This window comes from Dreissena polymorpha, chromosome 3 (assembly GCF_020536995.1).
Source record: "Dreissena polymorpha isolate Duluth1 chromosome 3, UMN_Dpol_1.0, whole genome shotgun sequence".
Lineage (NCBI taxonomy): Eukaryota > Metazoa > Mollusca > Bivalvia > Myida > Dreissenidae > Dreissena > Dreissena polymorpha.
Genome location: NC_068357.1, coordinates 13,114,447 through 13,136,931, shown reverse-complemented (window position 1 = coordinate 13,136,931; position 22,485 = coordinate 13,114,447). Strand labels below are relative to the sequence as shown.

The 22,485-nt window shown below is 35.8% G+C and overlaps 1 protein-coding gene and 1 long non-coding RNA gene across 3 annotated transcripts in view; one reads left to right on the top strand and one right to left on the bottom strand.

The window, feature by feature from the left end:
* LOC127873028 (uncharacterized) overlaps nucleotides 1-22,485 on the bottom strand; it is an 82,576-nt gene that overhangs the window by 13,660 nt on the left and 46,431 nt on the right. The window contains exons 7-12 of one of the 2 annotated variants that reach the window (XM_052416585.1): nucleotides 12,276-13,071; nucleotides 11,674-11,767; nucleotides 9,150-9,243; nucleotides 6,371-6,721; nucleotides 6,039-6,222; nucleotides 3,554-3,842 (exon numbers count right to left, since the gene is read on the bottom strand). The gene's annotated coding sequence lies outside the window, so the exon portion shown is untranslated. The other variant, XR_008045900.1, reaches the window with a different exon arrangement.
* Nucleotides 20,413-21,421, top strand: LOC127873031 (uncharacterized). Its single transcript, XR_008045904.1, has 2 exons — nucleotides 20,413-20,579; nucleotides 21,198-21,421. It is a non-coding gene; the product is annotated as an uncharacterized LOC127873031 (long non-coding RNA).

The following is a 22,485-nucleotide window of genomic DNA, read 5'->3' as shown; positions in this document are numbered from 1 at the left end:
TTAGGACTCACAACTATTTAAATAAATGTAATTAAAAATCATAAACAAATGTTAAACAGCATAAAACAAAGTAAATTTATAAATCTCACATCATGTGTAAACATTCTGTAAACATTCCTTAAAACATCAACATATATATTCCTCCAAAGATTACTAACGTCAAGTCACCTGTTTCGGTCGGTAACAACTGGTCGGTCGCAGTGCACACCTTTCCTCGTATGCTTTAATCTCGGTGTTTATGGTAAAAAGGGGAAGCAATTGATCGAACTCAATAAATGAATTGGTGGACTGTGAATAAGTCTTGATGTACGTATTTTTTATTTTGCCGACTTTATTGAATTTAATCTGATTTTTTTTCGATTAATTGTTACATCGACCAAAACTAGTGACTTGAGGATACAACTGTTTTATATTTTATAACAAGAGCTGTGTTCATGAAACACAATGCCCCCTACTGTGCCGCTTTGAAGCAATATATTTTACCTTTGATCTTGAAGGATGACCTTGACCTTTCACCAGTCAAAATGTGCAGCTCCATGAGATACGCATGCATTCCAAATATGGAGTTGCTATCTTCAATATTGCAAAATTTGACCTTGACCTTCAAGGATGACCTTGACCTTTCACCACTTAAAATGTGCAGTTCCATGAGATAATCATGCATGCCAAATATTGAGTTGCTATCTTTAAAATTTCAAAATTTGACCTTTGACCTTGACCTTTAAGGATGACCTTGACATTTCACCACTCAAAATGTGCAGCTCCATGAGATACACATGCATCCCAAATATCAAATAGCCATCTTCAATATTGCAAAATTTTGACCTTTGACCTTTACGGATGACCTTGAATTTGACCTTTCACCACTCAAAATGTGCAGCTCCATGTGATACGCATGCATGCCAAATATCGAGTTGATATCTTGAATATTGCAAAATTTGACCTTTGACCTTGAAGGATGACCTTGACCTTTTACCACTCAAAATGTGCAGCTCCATGAGATAAGCATGCATGCAAAATATCGAGTTGCTATCTTCAATATTGCAAAATTTGACCTTTGACCATGACCGTGAAGGATTACCATGACCTTTCACCACTCAAAATGTGCGGCTCCATGAGATAGACATGCATTATAAAGAAGTGAAACTCCAGCTGCTGGAGCAGTATTGAATTATCATTAAAAACTATTAGTTGGTCCTTTATTTAAGGCAAGTGACCGATTGCCAAAACAGTACAAAACAGCACAATAAAGCACAATACAAACCAACATAAACACAAAATATGAATAAAGCTGGGGTCACCGCCTTGGAACGGTCAATGCAAAGCATCGGGGGTTTAAACCGGTTATAGAGCGCTCAACCTCACACTTGGCCCAGCAATATTCATAATACATTTAAGTGTAAATAAAATTTAACTTCATAGCATTGTAACTCAAATCAAACAAAAATAAAAGGGAATTAAAACGCATTCAATTTAATTACAATTTAATTACTCAATAGTATTGAAGATACCAGAGCAACAGAGTTACAACTTTTTGACGAACGATAAAATGAAACTACAAACAAGTGTCAACTACATTCTTTCTTTATAGAAAAAGATTTAAGAATATAGCGACATTAAGTTAATATTTCAGATAATAATCGCGCAAATACAGGAAGAAGCAGCAATAATGGGTGTAAAAATTCCATATTACATTGCTTGGTTATTTATGTGACTGCTAAAAATTTAATTAATAATAATTAAATAAAAAAAGAAACGCCTATCAGAAAGAAAATATAAATAAAATTGAACGTTATAAACCCAATGACCTATGCATGTAGCTAACAATTGGAAAGTTGATCGTATGACTTCAAGAAATCCATGTACCCAGGAACAGAGAAAGAGTTATGACGTAATTGACAAGCGAAGACACAATGACGTGAACAAAATCAAGGGGTAGTACTGTAAAGTATTAATAAAACTATTAATGGGGAGGGGGGGGCTACTGCAAAATTGTACTACTAATAAAACAAGTTTAGTTGATTAAATATTAAGAATCAAATATATAAAAATAGTAATTCCATTAAAGCGACATTATTGGAATCAAACAGTATATAGGTGTTTTGACAACTGACAACAGAAATGATATTATGTACGATGTGAGTCCAAATGAAGTTTTCATGCAGATGTGTGCATACGACACAAAGACACAATTTTGTTCAACAGTGAAAAATGCCTATAATATCACCAATGCATGCCGAATATCAAGTTACTATCTTCAATATTGCCAAATTTGACATTTGACCTTGACCTTTCACCTTGAAGGATGACCTTGACTTTTACCTTTCACCACTCAAAATGTGCAGCTCCATGAGATACACATGCATGCCAAATGTCAAGTTGCTATTTTCAATATTGCAAAAGTTATGGGCAATGTTAAAGTTTGGGAACGGACGGACAGACGAATGGACAGATTGACTGAGGAAGAGACAGACGGACAGTTCAAAAACTATATGCCACCCTTCAGGGGCATAAAAAAGTTATGGCGAAAGTTAAAGTTTTCCGACGGACGGACAGATGCCATATATTTGACCTTTGACCTTGAAGGATGACCTTGACCTTGATCTTTTACCTTTCAAAATGTGCAGCTCCATGAGATACATATGCATGCCAAATTGCAAGTTGCTATCTTCAATATTGAAAAAGTGATGGCAAATGTGAAAGTTTTCGGACTGACAGACAGATGCCATAAATTTGACATTTGACCTTGAAGGATGACCTTGACCTTCACCTTTCACTACTTAAAATGTGCAGCTCCATGAGATACACATTCATGCAAAATATCAAGTTGATATCTTAAATATTGAAAAAGTTATGACCAATGTTAAAGTTTTCGGACGGACAGACGCCATATATTTGACATACGACCTTGAAGGATGACCTTGACCTTCACCTTTGAACACACAAAATGTGCAGCTACATGAGATGCACATTTATGCCGAATATCAAGTTGATATGTTCAATATTGAAAAACTTATGGCCATTTAAGTTTTCAGGCGGACTGACAGACTGACACACTGACTGACTGACTGACTGACTGACTGACTGACTGACTGACTGACTGACTGACTGACTGACTGACTGACAGTTCAACTGTTATATGCCACCCTACCAGGGGCATAAAAAGTATTTATCAATATACATTTCTTACATAACAGGGTGTAAAAAAAGAATGAGGTGCCATGAACATGGCAGTGCATCTATGTACAAGCATTAAATGTGCAGTTAAAAATGCTTTGTTTTTTTGTGCAGAGTTTAAAAAGGTTTAAATTAAAAGATAATTTTGTCACAATTGTTGGTACAACTTAACATAATACATAATAGTTCTAACTTCGAAAGAAAAACTTCACATTTTCTAAGTAAAGAACAACATGTGCACACAAAATATTTGGATTTGCAACAGTCAACTACACATACAATATTGTATTGAAATGTAACACACTACAATGTTTTTAATCTCAACAACACATTGTCATTAAAATATTAATCACTAATAACATCAACTAATACATACATGCTGTAGCAGACTGACACTGGTCTCAACACTCCATCCCACTCCTGTGTAGCCAGAGTGGCCAGCGTCATCCTCCCCTCCGTGTCCACCTGTAGTAAAGTGTGGGACCAGTGTCCACAGACCAGCACCTTGCCTGCAGGGGCCACGTGTAGACCATATGGGCCACTTAGTTCGGGGTCTCGGAATGTAGCCAGGAGTGATCCATCACTGGCCAGGGTGAGGAGCTTGTTCTGGGAGTAGTTAGCGATATACAGCTTGTCCCCTGAGGGACTCCCAGTGCACTTCCATACTGCAAAACAGAGTAACATCAAGAAATTAAATTACTGTAAATGTTAAATAATCTTATTAAATATACTGCAGTGATATTGTATTACACATGTGTTGTTATAAATAGGCCATTTACACATCTAAAATATATGCATACATTCCAATAATTCAGTAGTTAAGTGTGACATTAAACTTCAGTAGCAGTATTATTGTGTACAAGTTTGACAAGTTGAAATTCGACTAGTGAGTTACAAATTAAGTGTAGCAAAATAACACTGATGGAAACATTATTACACATACTGAAAAAATTGCACAGTTCAATCAACACATGTATATCATGAATGTTACTATATGCAACAATTATAGATATCCCACACATGTATACATGTACATGTGATAACAATGTATTGACATGAGTGAAATTGACAAAAGCAGACAAACTTCGTGCAGTGTTACGACTTTATTTGTGTGTTTATAATAAGAACAAGAGCCGTGTTTGTGAAACGCAATGCCCCTTGAAGCCATATATTTTACCTTTGACCTTAAAGGATGACCTTGACCTTTCACCACTCAAAATGTGCAGCTTCATGAGATACACATGCATTCCAAAAAATCAAGTTGCTATCTTCAAAATTGCAAAAGTTATGACCAAGGTTAACGTTTTTGGACAGACAGACAGACACACACATACAATGACAGACAGACAGGCCAAAAACAACATAACCCCGATCATTTGATCCGGGGGCATAAAAATAATGTTTCAAACAACACACATTGACGCTTTTCTATCTTGTTTCTTACCGAACCAATTAAAACAGCAAAATGTTTAAATGAACTTTTTAATTAATACACTTCTTAAAATCCACCAACAACAATTTAAAGAGTACCTATTTGTATATGATGTTATGAAATTGTTCAATTTATCAAACATATTGTACATGTACATGATTTAACAACAATAAAAATGAAGACAAGGTCAGAAAGTATGTTTTTCCCAGGAACTCAGTTTCTATTGATAGACATGTCATGTAGTGACTTTCAAAATGATTCATTACTCATGTTTATAATCAAAACGATGAAGGCACTGAATTTGCTCACTGTTGTACAATCTTAGATGCAACTCAGTTTTAAAAATTATGCTATAGCTTTTTATATCGCAAGTTTGAAATGACCACAACCAATTCAAATTTATGAAGAGTGTCTTAAAGCTAGGGCTGTCACGATTCACCGGTATATCGGTATATCGCGGTGCATGTCGTGAAAAAAATCGCACCGCGGTACGACGTTGCCGCACCGTTTTTTTTTTAATATTATTATATTAGCACAGATATAAATACATTACATAATTATTTTGATATAGATATCGTTTTGAAAAATGTAGAAGCGATTCAAAAGGGCTAAATAAATAATCCCTTAATATCCAGATCAAGCAAGCGCTTCCACTTGTAGATGTTTAACTTTCACGTTTAAAATACGGCGATGTATGGGTCCGTACCTTTTTTGGAATTAGGGACAGATTTCCTTTGCAAATAAGTTCATAATTATCCAAAAGATGTATATTCTATTTCTTATTTTCTTTCTTTAGTATATCGATAGTTCAAAGCATGGCACTTCCGAATCATGTTATCTTAAGATTCTGAATAAGTCGAGGAAGAGTCAGAACGCTACGGATGTTCAATACTGGGCCGCTGACTCTGACATTTTGAACATGCCCTTGAAGCGTTCGATTTACACAGATCGTAGTCACAGCTATTGTAAACAACATGGCAGACATTTTAGAAAAAGACGCGAACAATAACAATGACTACTTCTATTCAGTTTATTACAGTTTCTTTTACAGTTTCTAGTCATACTATGATACCAGTGTTGTCTGATTTTTGAGTTTAATAAAGTTTGTAAAACTCGTTATTCTGCTGTTTTCTTCACAGTTACATATTCTTTAAAATATCGCGGAACGTACCGCGATACAGTGTTGCCGTACCACGATATACCGCGGTACGCTCACGGCGTATCGTGACAGCCCTATTTAAAGAACAGGTCGAGATATGTTTTTTTTTCAAATAATTGATACAGCTAATCAGTGTGCACAGGCTAATCTTATTTGACATGCATTAAGCCCTGTTTTCCCTGAAAGCAGCAAATATGTACAGATTTCAATAATAAACACTAGACTGGCCAACGTTGTCTTACAAGCTGTTAAATATTTTTGAATACATACACACAATGTAGTGTACCAGTGGAAACTATAAACAGGCAGATGTGGTGGTTAGAGAAGACGCTCCTTAGCATTCCTCGTCTGCATAATTTTACTGCAGTTATCCATAGAGGCAGTCACGGGTTACGGTTCCTTGCGTAGTTATGCCCAAACTGATTTTCAAAATTGCCTCTACAATATTTGTGAGCTAACGCTCACAAATTAAAATCAATAATAGTGATTTTTTGTATAGCTATTGTTACAATCTCAATGAAAAAAGTAAATTATACACAACTTACAAGAAGTTTGTAATAAATACTTGTAATGCTTTAGGATGAATTCTCCATATTTCTTACCTGTATATCGATCTGATCTGTCCTCATAGAGTCTGCAGACCTGTTTGCCACTCAATGAATACTTGAACAGTGCAGCACCAGAGCAGATAAACAGGTCAGCCTGATGGGGGCCATTCCATAACAGCTATGTTGTAACCCAAACTTTCAGGCTGGGACAAGCTTGCCCTGTGTGACTGTGATAAACTGGACCTCATGTGTGTTACCTATATCATGCACAGCCACTGCAACCTCACTGGGTGTGATCATACGAATGTCCTGTGGAAAGGTAGCAGACCACGGTAGACACACACTCTCTCGGAGCCGCGGACGCCTTCTTGATCTCCACCACGCTCAATTCAGAAAACAATGAACCTGCAATCATAAAAACACATTCACTGCACACAAGTAGTCTGAAACTTACATTTAAGATAAAAAAGAGCATATGGAACCTGTACAGGTGATACTATTGACAAAAGTGAAAGAATTGCAAGGCCGCAAACAGTGGCTTCAAAATAAACGTTTTACCATGTATGAAAGTGGCTGGGGACGAATGAAATGGAAATGATAGCCTGCTTTTGGAATTATATTTTTACACGCAAAACATAGCACAACCCATCAAACCATGAATAAATACCACGTAACCAGGTGGTTTTCGCGCAATACTTCACAGCGTGATCCTACTAGCGATTCCAGCTTAAAAAGAACCCAAAATACAATATGCCTACCGCAGTTTTCCTTCCTGAGTAACAAAGAACACAACAACAACAAGAGGTCATGACCCCACAGTTAAGCATTTGAAAATGGTCATATTCTCAGGATTTAATGCAATTTGGGGATACAATAAGACCTATTACCCTCAAATTTGACATGGAAACCTACCATTTCCCAATATTTCACTATTGACCGGGGCCAATTGGCATATTTCTGCTTCCTACCGTGTACTGCTACCTTAAGGACACCAATTATTCTTTTTCATTACTGCAAAAGCAGCTTTTTCAAGTATTGTAGACTATTCCCGACAAAAACACACTGTTTTCACTCAACTGTACTGCAAAATAGACTGTCTTTCTTCATATCAAACACTTAACCCAAAGTGCACACTTTATTCCTATTTCACGGAGAATTCATGCATTCAGAGTTCTGAGTGAGACACTCTTTAAACCTCTCCTGGAACCTTTTCGACACCTTTCAAACATGTTTCCTTTTTATAAACACTCTACTCATGCTTTTATACATCTTACTTGCACAGAAGATACCTTTTTCAACATGTCTGGACCTAATTTTGGAGAAAAATAGTGGATTTTTCAGCCCGGGAAGTGCCAATTTCCTTGACTTTTGTCTATTTTGCTCCTTCTCCTACATTAATACAACTGTTTTGGCATACTTAAGACACTAAGAACATGAGAAACACTCAAATAACATGAAACAGTAAGAATAACCTGATAAAATAATAACAAACTCGATGTCAGACAGCCATATCACTGTTACGAGCTTTTTTTCTGATTCCAGCTGAAACAAGATGTGTTTGTGAAACACTATGTACACCCACCACATATATATGACCTTTGTACTTGACCGTTGACCTTGACGGATGACCTTGACCTTTCACCACTTAAAATGTGCAGCTCCATGAGGTACACATGCATGCCAAATATCAAGTTGCTATCTTCAATATTGCAAAATTTGACCTTTGACCTTGAACTTTGACCTTGAAGGATGACTTTGACCTTGACCTTTTACCACTCAAAATGTGCAGCTCCATGAGATTCACATGCATGCCAAATATCAAGTTCCTATCTTTAATATTGCATAAGTTATGGTTAATGTAAAAGTGTGACGCTAACAAACAGACCAACGAACAAACCAACAGACAGGGCAAACACAATATGTCCCCCAGTATAGTCTGGGGAACATAAATAGCCATTTTTCAATATTTGAATCATCTCCCTTATTTAGATCAGTTATTTACATCCAAATTATGAAAACTAAGCTCATCCTAGCCCATTTTATGACTGGACGGTGGTGAAAAATCTTTAAAAAAATACATTTCACAGGCCGACTGTGTACATTTTTTATGTCATTTACCCACTAAGGACACCAAGTACTCTTTTTCATAACTGTTAAAGCATCTATTTCTAGTATTTTAGACAATTCCTAACAAAAACAGACTGTTTTCAATCAACTGTTTTGCAAAAAAACTGTCTTTCTTCACACCAAACACTTAAACCAAAGTGACACTTTACTCCTATTTCACTGATAATTCATGCTTTCAGAGTTCCAAGAGAGACACACTTTAAATGTCTCCTGGAACCTTTTGGAAACCATTTAAACACTCTGCTCATGCTTATATACATCTTACTTGCACCGCCGATACCTTTCCAAACATGTCTGGACCTAATTTTTTAGAAAAATAGTTGATTTTTCAGCCTTCGGCGTGCTAATTTCCTTGATTTTTGTCTATTTGGCTCCTTTTCTTACATTAATACAACTGTTCAAGTATACATAAGACAATAAGAACATGAGAAACACTCAAATAACATGTTACAGTAAGAGTAACGTGATAAAATAATAACAAACTGGATGTCGGACAGCGAAATCACTGTAAGAGCTTTTTTCGGATTCCAGCTGAAAATAGCCATTTTTTAATATTTGAATTACCTCCCTTTTTCAGATCAGTTATTTACATCCAAATTATGAAAACTAAGCTCATCAAAGCCCATTTTCACACTGCACGTTAGTGCAAAAGCTTAAAAAAATACATTTCACAGGCAGGCTGTGTAAACAAAAATTTGTCATTTACCACTTAAGGTAGCAGACCACGGTAGACACACAATCTCTCGGAGCCGCGGACGCCTTCTTGATCTCCACCACGCTCAATTCAGAAAACAATGAACCTGCAATCATAAAAACACATTCACTGCACACAAGTAGTCTGAAACTTATATTTAAGATAAAAAAAGAGCATATGGAACCTGTACAGGTGATACTATTGACAAAAGTGAAAGAATTGCAAGGCCGCAAACAGTGGCTTCAAAATAAACGTTTTACCATGTACGAAAGTGGCTGGGGACGAATGAAATGGAAATGATAGCCTGCTTTTGGAATTATATTTTTACACGCAAAACATAGCACAACCCATCAAACCATGAATAAATACCACGTAACCAGGTGGTTTTCGCGCAATACTTCACAGCGTGATCCTACTAGCGATTCCAGCTTAAAAAGAACCCAAAATACAATATGCCTACCGCAGTTTTCCTTCCTGAGTAACAAAGAACACAACAACAACAAGAGGTCATGACCCCACAGTTTAGCATTTGAAAATGGTCATATTCTCAGGATTTAATGCAATTTGGGGATACAATAAGACCTATTACCCTCAAATTTGACATGGAAACCTACCATTTCCCAATATTTCACTATTGACCGGGGCCAATTGGCATATTTCTGCTTCCTACCGTGTACTGCTACCTTAAGGACACCAATTATTCTTTTTCATTACTGCAAAAGCAGCTTTTTCAAGTATTGTAGACTATTCCCGACAAAAACACACTGTTTTCACTCAACTGTACTGCAAAATAGACTGTCTTTCTTCATATCAAACACTTAACCCAAAGTGCACACTTTATTCCTATTTCACGGAGAATTCATGCATTCAGAGTTCTGAGTGAGACACTCTTTAAACCTCTCCTGGAACCTTTTCGACACCTTTCAAACATGTTTCCTTTTTATAAACACTCTACTCATGCTTTTATACATCTTACTTGCACAGAAGATACCTTTTTCAACATGTCTGGACCTAATTTTGGAGAAAAATAGTGGATTTTTCAGCCCGGGAAGTGCCAATTTCCTTGACTTTTGTCTATTTTGCTCCTTCTCCTACATTAATACAACTGTTTTGGCATACTTAAGACACTAAGAACATGAGAAACACTCAAATAACATGAAACAGTAAGAATAACCTGATAAAATAATAACAAACTCGATGTCAGACAGCCATATCACTGTTACGAGCTTTTTTTCTGATTCCAGCTGAAACAAGATGTGTTTGTGAAACACTATGTACACCCACCACATATATATGACCTTTGTACTTGACCGTTGACCTTGACGGATGACCTTGACCTTTCACCACTTAAAATGTGCAGCTCCATGAGGTACACATGCATGCCAAATATCAAGTTGCTATCTTCAATATTGCAAAATTTGACCTTTGACCTTGAACTTTGACCTTGAAGGATGACTTTGACCTTGACCTTTTACCACTCAAAATGTGCAGCTCTATGAGATACACATGCATGCCAAATATCAAGTTCCTATCTTTAATATTGCATAAGTTATGGTTAATGTAAAAGTGTGACGCTAACAAACAGACCAACGAACAAACCAACAGACAGGGCAAACACAATATGTCCCCCAGTATAGTCTGGGGAACATAAATAGCCATTTTTCAATATTTGAATCATCTCCCTTATTTAGATCAGTTATTTACATCCAAATTATGAAAACTAAGCTCATCCTAGCCCATTTTTTGACTTGACAGTGGTGAAAAATCTTTAAAAAAATACATTTCACAGGCCGACTGTGTACATTTTTTTTTGTCATTCACCCACTAAGGACACCAAGTACTCTTTTTCATAACTGTTAAAGCATCTATTTCTACTGTTTTAGACAATTCCTAACAAAAACAGACTGTTTTCAATCAACTGTTTTGCAAAAAAACTGTCTTTCTTCACACCAAACACTTAAACCAAAGTGACACTTTACTCCTATTTCACTGATAATTCATGCTTTCAGAGTTCCAAGAGAGACACACTTTAAATGTTTTCTGGAACCTTTTGGAAACCATTTAAACACTCTGCTCATGCTTATATACATCTTACTTGCACCGCCGATACCTTTCCAAACATGTCTGGACCTAATTTTTGAGAAAAATAGTTGATTTTTCAGCCTTCGGGGTGCTAATTTCCTTGATTTTTGTCTATTTGGCTCCTTTTCTTACATTAATACAACTGTTCAAGTATACATAAGACAATAAGAACATGAGAAACACTCAAATAACATGTTACAGTAAGAGTAACGTGATAAAATAATAACAAACTGGATGTCGGACAGCGAAATCACTGTAAGAGCTTTTTTCGGATTCCAGCTGAAAATAGCCATTTTTTAATATTTGAATTACCTCCCTTTTTCAGATCAGTTATTTACATCAAAATGATGAAAACTAAGCTCATCAAAGCCCATTTTCACACTGCACGTTAGTGCAAAAGCTTAAAAAAATACATTTCACAGGCAGGCTGTGTAAACAAAAATTTGTCATTTACCACTTAAGGTAGCAGACGACGGTAGACACACACTCTCTCTGAGCCGCGGACGCCTTCTTGATCTCCACCACGCTCAATTCAAAAAACAATGAACCTGCAATCATAAAAACACATTCACTGCACACAAGTAGTCTGAAACTTACATTTAAGATAAAAAAAGAGCATATGGAACCTGTATAGGTGATACTATTGACAAAAGTGAAAGAATTGCAAGGCCGCAAACAGTGGCTTCAAACTAAACGTTTTACCATGTACGAAAGTGGCTGGGGACGAATGAAATGGAAATGATAGCCTGCTTTTAGAATAATATTTTTACACGCAAAACATAGCACAACCCATCAAACCGTGAATAAATACCACGTAACCAGGTGGTTTTCGCGCAATACTTCACAGCGTGATCCTACTAGCGATTCCAGCTTAAAAAGAACCCAAAATACAATATGCCTACCACAGTTTTCCTTCCTGAGTAACAAAGAACACAACAACAACAAGAGGTCATGACCCCACAGTTTCGCATTTGAAAATGGTCATATTCTCAGGATTTAATGCAATTTGGGGATACAATAAGACCTATTACCCTCAAATTTGACATGGAAACCTACCCTTTCCCAATATTTCACTTTTTGACCGGGGCCAATTCGCATATTTCTGCTTCCTACCGTGTACTCCTACCGAAAAGCAATCACATCCCAGTGACTCACCACCTGGTACTCCTGGTTCAGAAGCTTGACTCTCTTATTATAGCTGTCTGCAACCAGTACCTGCCCATCAGGAAGAACACATATGCCCTTGATATTACATGAATCTGAATCACTTGGTATTCTCACATTGTGCACAGAATTCCGCTGGACGTTAAACGCCTTGTCTGACTTTCCTAGCACAGTCAATGCTTGCTGTATTATATGCTTACATTGTATGCTGGCTATAAGGCAGAGCTCCTTATTATCTCCAATTTTCTGAACGAATTCATAGAATTGTGACAAGTCATTGTGCAGACCAATGCATTTATAAACAGAACTTGTAACTGACCCTTTTATGCTTATAACTTCATCTTTCATCTCGTTTAGTTCCTTCACAGTAATATTATCAAATTCATTCAATATAGAAAGAACACTTCTACAAATTCCTTCTTTGAAATATTGCTCATTTTTGCCTGATGTGCCCACATAACTTTTACCACACTTGTCTTTACTAGTATTCAAATTGCCACGCAATTTTTCTATCATAGCTGCCTTATGTTCATTGTATGTTCTCTGTAATGACTGAACGTTGACCTCCTGACTGATCTGAAGGCTTTTGATTTCTCCCAGGACAGTTTTGAGCTCAACTGACAGTCCCTGTAGGTCTGTGGGCTGCGTGTTGGTCAGCTCAGAAATCGGGGTCACTTTACAGCACTGGCTGAAATAAACAAATAATACAATGTCATGAACATACCTAGGAAAAGGGAGTGATATTAATATGTAATATATCAAACAAGTATACAGTGTAAAATAAAAAAAGAGATGTGTTTGTCAGAAACACAATGCCCCCTATTGCGTCGCTTTGAAGCCATAAATTTGACCTTTGACCTTAAACGATTTCCTTGACCTTTATCCACTCAAAATGTGCAATCCATGAGATACACATGCATGCCAAATATCAAGTTGCTATCTTCAATATTCAAAAAGTTATGACCATACTTTAACAAAGGTAAAAGTTTTAGGAACAAAAAATACAATAACATTTGACCTTTGACCTTGAAGGATGACCTTGACCTTGACTTTTCACCACTCAAAATGTGCAGCTCCATGAGATACACATGTATGCCAAATATTAAGTTGCTATCTTCAATATTTGCAAAAGTTATAAAAGTTTAACCAAGGTTAAAGTTTTGTGACACACACATACAATGACAGACAGACAGGCCAAAATAAATATACCCCTGATCTTTCGATCCGGGGGCATAAAAACATGAAAATTAAATGAAAACTTTTTTCTTAGGCTTAATATGGGGTATACAGATTTGCACTTTTCCATCCATCCGCGTGCCTTTTCTGTCTTATAAAACTCAACACGTATTCCTGCAACTTTATGAGTTCAGTAAAACTGCATGTGAGCTTGCACACCCCTATATGTTGGTTCTGTTTTTTTGTTCATTATATTTGCAGTAATGTCTCCTTTTATAAAAAATGACATTTTAAAATATGAGTCAAGTTTAAAATAAGCAGTATTGCTACTTAAGGACTGACATAACATAAATATTTACTATCATGTAATTTTGCCGACATGCATATTTTGATAAGTCTTTTTTCAACATACCCAGATTAATGGCCCCTGTTTAGCAAAAAAAATCACATTTAAAATTGTGTGAGTAACTCAAAGAGTACAGCTGATAGGGGGATGAAATATTCTAAAAGTATTACCCACCATGTGAAATTACGAACCTTGACATCTGTTTAAAGGTTTGTTGTTTTTTTTACATAAAAGGAGTAATGTCCTATTAATAGTCAAGTCAGCTCATGTAACTCCATATGTTAGTTCATAAATATAATTTTCGATGTTTGAAATTTATTGAATGAGTCGAAAATTACTTTCCCTTCAGTATGAATTTGCCGCTAGAGGCGCTCTAGAAGCACGAGGTTTTCGTGCATGGTTAAAACGTGTTCAGTTTTCGTCATTCAGCTTTGGGAACTCGCACGGTATACATGTTATTTTTTAAAATAATGTGTTAATATTTCATAAATAATTATGGAAATTATATATGAAATTGAATAATAGATATATGTATTGAACTAAATTTACATACAATGTCACTGTATGATGACTGTTAGAAAGATTGTATTATGTGATGTATGTTTGACGTTTTGATGATGGTTATTATGTTAAGTATAATAATAAATGGACAGCCGGTATGCGAGTCCCTGCGGCTAGTACCAAAAAACAGAGTTTTTGTTTGTTTTCTATATAGGCAAAGGAGGGATGTAAGGGAATTTTTTTTACATTAGTTTAGTTGTGGGACAAATTGGATTGTAGAGGTATCCATGTATTAAGATCACATTTCTAGTTGTTTATATTGTTTTCACAAATAATATTGTAAACCATGACCACACTATCCATAATAACACATGCATGAACAGATAATTAATGCTCTTCCACCCCAAAAACAAGAGGTCCATGATGGCCCTGTATCGCTCCACTGTTTTTTATGCGAAAAAAGAGTGCAATGCACATGGGTTGAAATGTACTCAAGCATGTGACTTTCTCTTTCTATCTCTCGTCCCACTGGGCGCATAAAGTTGGAAGGGTGAGCATTTTTATATGTGGAAAACGTTGCTACGGTGTTAACTAAACAGACTAAAAAGCCCGTGAATAGTCGCACAAGTCCTTTCTTATATTGTAATTACATTTATCTCTCCAAAATTGTCGTTCTTTTTATTTCAAATATTTTTAGATGCTGAAGATCAAATTCTACGCATGTTCTAAAAGATTAATGAAAGTTCCTTCATTCAATCATGGTAGAGAACTATAAGATGTCACTGCATACCAAATTTGGTAGCCCTAGGCCCTATTGTTATGGACAGGAAGATTTTTAAAGTTTGCACAAAATAGGCCTAATATAAGCATATGTTCAGTTTTGGTACCCCAGGGGCAGGGTCAAATTTGAGCCCAGGGGAATAACTTGAACAAATTTGGTAGAGGACTATAAGATGTCACTACATACCAAATTTAGTAGCCCTAGGCTCTATAATTATGAACAAAAAGATTTTTAAAGTTTGCACAAAATAGGCCTAATTAAAGCATATGTTCATTTTGTGACCCCGGGGAAGGGTCAAATTTGACCCCAGGGGCATAATTTGACCAAAACATGGTAGAGAACTTTGAGATTTTAATACATACCAAATTTGGTAGAAATAGGCCCAATGGTTATGGAAAAAAAGATTTTTAAAGTTTGCACAAAATAGGCCCATTATAAGCATATGTTCAACTTTGTGACCCCTGTGGAACGGTCAAATTTGATCCCAGGGACTTAATTTGAACAAACTCGGTAGAAGACTATTAGATGTCACTACATATCAAATTTGGTAGCCCTATGCCATACGCTTATGGACAAAAAGATTGTTAAATTTTGCACAAAATAGGCCTTATTTAAGCGTATGTTCATTTTTGTGACCGCCGGGGCAGGGTCAGATTTGACCCCAGGGATATAATTTGAACAAACAAAGTATAGAACTATTAAATGTCACTACATACCAAATGTGGTAGCGCTAGGCCCAATGGTTATGGACCAGAAGATTTTTTAAATTTGCACAAAATAGGCTTTATATAAGCATATGTTCAATTTATTGACCCCTGGGGCGGGGTCGAATTTGACCCCAGGGGCATAATTTGAACAAATTTGAAAGAGGTTCACCCCATGAATATTTGTGAGATGTTTTATCAGAATTGGACTTGTAGTTTAGGAGAAGAAGATGTTTAAAGAAAAAGTTAACGCACCCACCGACACACGCACGCACAACGGACACAGGACCATGACATAAGACCCGCTGGCCTCTGGCCAGTGGAGCTAAAAACAGGCATGACTTATAATTAATGTCTATTCCCAAACATGTGTAAATAAGCCAGCAATGAAATCAATATATTGTTCACAAACACCTGTCTTAAGTGGATAAAAATTCAATGATTGAATGCATTTAATAATGGCAGTACTGTAATATATCTGTACAATGTCCAATGTTCCTACAGTGTTTTATCATAATTTGAAATCTGCTTAAAATATTGTTATAATGGGTATTACAGGTACTTAAACTGACTACTACACCTTATTTATTTCATGTTATAAGCTTGTGTGACCTTTGACCTATTGAACTCAAAATGGATTGACCTCTTAATCTTCCTCGATGTAAACATATTACATGATGCATGGCTGTAGGTGAAGCAGATCAAATGGAAATGATTGGTCTACGGACCAACTGAAAAACAGACCAAAGGACAGATGCAAAGCAAAATATCCCCGTTTCTTAGATGTGGGTCCTCTATGTCTTAATAAAGTCTCAGTATGAACAATCTAGCCTGTGATTAGCGGCTTATGACATGCAACCTGCCCGGGTGTACATTTTCCAGGGTAATCATGGAACTTAGGCTGGAAATCCATGGTATAACATGGAATTCCATGGAAATCCCTGGAATTTGAAACAGTTTCCAGGGTTTTCCAGGGTTTTGTTTTGGAAATGTCCATGAAACGTGGACTTTTTTTCCGAGCATTTTCCAGCCTTGGATGGAAAAGCATGGAAAAGGAATGGAAAACGCTCAGGGCTTCCGCTGTCGTTCGCCAAATTCGCCGTTGGCGAAAATTTCGCAAATTCGGCGAATAAAATTCTCGGTTGGCGAAGATGCTCGGCGAAACGTTTTTAAAATTCGGCGAATAAAATTCTCGGTTGGCGAAAATGCTCGGCGAAACGTTTTTTGCCTGTCAAGTACCATCCCAGATAGTAAACTCTTTAAACCGTCGACTGTGCATTAATACATCATCGTGTTATTAACCAGAAAATTTGATACGCAGTCTGCAGCAACACCGGTCAGAACCGGTCATCGAAACAAAGGAAACTTGCTGGTGCATTGTGTACTGGTAGTGACGTCACCATCTATGTATAGAACGCTTGCTGGTGTGAAAACAAAAGGTGTTATCGAACATTATGTCAATACCACGGGCCTGGCAAAAGCATTTAACAAAAAACTATTTCTTCACAAAAACACATGAAATCTTGTTTCAACAGGAATTTGAGAGCATTTCTGTTTAATAGTTTCATTATTATAATATTTTGGGAAAGGTAAAGTTTGATTAAGAAACCAACAATTTCGGAAATAAAAAGTATACCATTCACTCGTAGTAATATATTTCGGATATGTTAAAAATTCGGACATTTAAAGATACGGACATTTATGTGTTGGTTTGTTGTTGATAGTTTGTAAAACTATGTGTTATCATATTTCAGGCAACTAGAATGGATGGTAGCAATTATCTGGGCCTTTCTGTCAAGAAATATGCGTTAAAAACATTCATTTATTTGAGCCTAGAAATCATCCACCACTTACAGAAAATGTTTTAACAACAGAAGCTGTCAAAGCTGATGTATATCATATCCAAATGACCAAATATAACTGTTTAACAATATGAAGTGAGAGGCTTTGAAAATAAAGCATCTTTAGTCTTGATCAACTGTTATGTTTTGCAAATATTAAAATATGTGCTCAAGAATGAATATCTTTAATATAATGAAAATGTGCTTATTTTGTAAACAATGTGAACTGAACATGTGCTTATGATGTATGAATAAACTGATATTCTGTTATGTAGAATAAAAGTATGATTATTACATTGATGTATGTATATCTAGATGTATGCATATCTATAAATGTTTTTTTTATAAACTGATATTCTGTTATGTACAATATTTTAAAAGGATGATTATAGTAATAAATATATTTAAGCTTTATATTGTAGTTATTTGTGTTCTTACACCCCTAGACTTTCAGGAGGCGGTCCCAAATGCTTGGCTAAAACTTTGGCTACAGTTTCTAAAATTTGGCTACAAAAAAATCCAATTGGCTAAAATGTTGGCTAAAGAAATTTTTGAGCCAGGGGAAGCCCTGCGCTGGATTTAGGCTGGATAACCATGGAAAATATTTCCAGATAGCATGGAAAGTGGAACATAGAATTTTTTAAGCATGGAAAAAACTCTTAACATTTTCAGCTGACCCTGGAAAAAACTTAGACTTTATAAGAGGAGAAAATAACTTATAAAAATGCAACACATTTTATTCAAAGTAAATCAGAGTTCAACAATTTACACAACATATGAATAAAACATAAAACAATGTGCATAGTTTGGGCAGAAATAGTAGTAGTTATAGAAGTAGTAGTAGTAGTAGTAGTAGCAGTAGTAATGCTGGTGCTGGCAGTAGAATATGTTGTAGGAGTAGAAGTAAAAGTGGTTGTTGTATAAGTTGTACAAGCAGTTAAACTACTGATAATTATACTATTGGTGCAAATTTAAGTGACAGTAGCAGTAGTAGCAGTTATTATTGTGTTGTTGTTTTAGCATTTACAGGAATAGTAGCAGTAATGGTAGCAATAGTAGTATAAATAATAATAACAATACTAGTAGCAGCAGTAGTAGTAGTAGTTAAGGAAGTAGCATTAGCAGCAGCAGCAGTAGTAGTAGTAGAAGTAGTAGTAGTAGAAGTAGCAGCAGCAGCAGTAGTAGCAGTAGCAGCATCAGTAGCAGTAGTAGTAGCAGTAGTAGTAGCAGTAGTAGTTGAAGTACTAGTAGTAGTAGTAGTAGTAGTAGTAGTGGTAGTAGTTGTAGTAGTAAAAGCAGCAGCAGCAGCAGAAGTAGTAGTAGTCGCTGCAGCAGGAGTTGAAGTAGTAGCAGCAGTAGCAGTAGTAGCAGCAGCAGCAGCAGGAGTCGTAGCAGCAGCAGCAGTAGCAGCAGCAGTAGCAGTAGTAGTTGTTGAAGCAGTAGTAGTAGTTGAAGCAGTAGTAGTAGTAGTAGCAGTAGTAGCAGCAGTAGTAGTAGTAGTAGTAGTAGTAGTAGTAGTAGTAGTAGTAGTAGTAGTAGTAGTAGTAGTAGTAGTAGTAGTAGAAGTAGTAGTATTAGTAGTAGTAGAAGTAGAAGTAGAAGTAGTAGTAGTAGTAGTAGTAGTAGTAGTTGTAGTAGTAGTTGTTGTTGTTGTTGTGGCTGTTGTAATAGTAGTAGTAGTTTTGCGGAAGTAGTAGTAGTAGTAGTAGTACTAGTAGTAGTAGTATTAGTAGTAGAAGATATAGTAGTAACTTTCAAAGCAATGTCTACAAGTTTAAATTCCTTAACCCTGTTCAAGGTGTATACGCACTCAATATTTAACTACAGTCCAGGTTTGCAATTAACAAACTATCTGAGATGCCTGTGTGTGAGTCAGATATGTCTGCGCTAATCTATTGGTTATAAAATATCACAGCCTTTTCTGATTGGCTGAGTTCAAATACAGAAAGTTTACCTGTTAGATTGAAATTCTGGAAAATATGCAGGTTAAACTTGTTGTTAAAATGAAGTTAATGTAATTTCACAAACAGTAGAGTTAATGAGTTTTTCCATTAACAAGAATTTCTTAAAATAATAATGTATGGATATCATTTGGAAAGTGACATGAAATTTTGTTAAAAAGTGATGCATACAAGTGTTTCAGAAGTCTGTCTAGGAATAGAACAACAACTGAAGGTTTGTGCTTTTCATTATTTCTAAATATTCCTTTAAATTTATTCTTCTTATGTCATCATTGTAGACCTTTTTTATGTGACATTTTAGGTAAAAGTATGGCAAATATATAGAAGTTTAAAAGCAGCTGTCACACACATTTTCACTAAGTGCAGTTTGCAGCTTGATAAAGGAAGTCCTATGTGAAGATATTTATAAGCTTGAATGTAGTATCGGAAGTTTATAATGCATGGCTAGGGAACTGAGGCTAAGGGAGTTATGTGCTGTGCATGACGAGAACTCAATGCTCATTAATGCTGTTAATGTTTATAAATAAATTAATTAAACCAATAGCATTGTTTTTTAGGTTTCACTTTGCATTTTCATACCAATAGAATTACACATCATTCTAATTATAGCAATAATAAATTTGTACTAATCATACCAACAAATTTTGTTATGCTATGCTTTGTGATGTATTAACTTCATTGTAAGTTATTATTTAAATACCATTTTACTAAATATTTAAAACAATACTTGAATTATTTTCTATATACATTTTCATTATGTGCTTTAACTGTAGCTCAGACCAGTTGATGGAAGATACTGCAGAGTTTGGCAGGGAAATAACCCAAGACAGCAAAGCGGCTCTTTTGGCGCATTTACCAAGAGGACTAACATGGCCACAAATTCATGGTAAATATTGTTATGCCCCGGGCTCATATAAGTAATTTAGTGTTAACCACCTGAAAGTATTTTGTCTTTTTGGTATCCAATATTTTGGTCTAGTTTCAATTACAGGTTTTTTTTATATGAATTAGCAAATTAGCATAACTTTCATATAGCAATATCTGAATAAAAATTTCTATATATGTTTGAGTTTCCAGATACATGCTAGTGTACCCCGTTTTGGGGCATTTAAGAAAACAACAATAAAAATTTCAAAATAAAAGCGAGTCATATAAAAATATAAGTTAAATCACCAATTTATTCACTTGAAAGTCTCAGTTTTCCTGTGTGGTTGCCTGTTTGCAAGTAGATTAAAGCTCGCTTGCAAACTTTAAGAGAATAAATTTCAGTAAATGGAAAAGAAATAATTGCTTACTACTTAGGATCGTAAATGTTCGCTCAAATACAAAAAAGCCAGATGTACCGAATTGAGCAGTGATATGAAATATCTAAAATAGATTAAAATATGAATGAGCATTGAAGTATAGATATTCAATCATATGATTGCTGCACATTTACTTTTACAGATGAATGTAAAAAACTTAAGACTTTCTTGTAATATTGTTTGCTTTGTTTTTCTTTCAGAGATCATGCAGGAGCCGTACAGTATAACAGCAGTGCAAGTTCTATAAAAGATCCACGACCTACTGAAGCCCAGCTAATTAACAAAAAAGTTTTTAAAAACTGTAATTTTATCCCACCTGGGTACTTATAATTTACTAAGCTGCCTACACAAGTTTTAGACTTGCAATTACATTTTAAATTGTCACTTGGAAAGTAATACATGTACATGCATTATGTTCTGAATTTCTTTGAACAATAAAATTATATAAAAGTATTTTAATGAAATTAAGCACCTAAATTGCATTAAAGTGAAAGTAGCTGAGAACAAGATGTGTTTGTGAAACACAATGTCCCCCTATATGACGTTTGACCTTGATGGATGACCTTGACCTTGACCCTTCGCCACTCAAAATGTGCAGCTCCATAAGATACACATGCATGTCAAATATAAAATTGCTAGCTTCAATATTGCAAAAGTTACATTACATGAGCAATTTTGACCCATATATTTGACCTAAAAGGATGACCTTGACCTTTCACCACTCAAAATGTGCAGCTCCATAAGTTACACATGCATGCCAAATATCAAGTTGCTATCTTCAATATTGCAAATGTTTTTATAAAATAAGCGATTTGGGCCACATATATTTGACCTCAGACCTTGAAGGTTGACCTTGACCTTTCACCACTCAAAATGTGCAGCTCCATAAGTTACACATGCATGCCAAATATCAAGTTGCTATCTTAAATATTGCAAAAGTATTAATAAAATAAGCGATTTGGGCCACATATATTTGACCTCTGACCTTGAAGGATGACCTTGACCTTTCACCACTCAAAATGTGCAGCTCCATGAGATGCACATGCATGCCAAATATCAAGTTGCTATCTTCAATATTGCAAAAGTATTTATAAAATAAGCAATTTGGGCCACATATATTTGACCTCTGACCTTGAAGGATGACCTTGACCTTTCACCACTCAAAATGTGCAGTTCCATGAGATACACATGCATGCCAAATATCAAGTTGCTATCTTCAATATTGCAAAAGTATTCATAAAATAAGCGATTTGGGCCACATATATTTGACCTCTGACCTTGAAGGATGACCTTGACCTTGACCTTTCACCACTCAAAATGTGCAGCTCCATGAGATACACATGCATGCCAAATATCAAGTTGCTATATTCAATATAGCAAAAGTTATTGCAAAATGTTAAAAGTTGGCGCAAACCAACCAACCAACCAACAGACCAACCAACCAACAGACCAACCAACAGACAGGGCAAAAACAATATGTCCCCCACT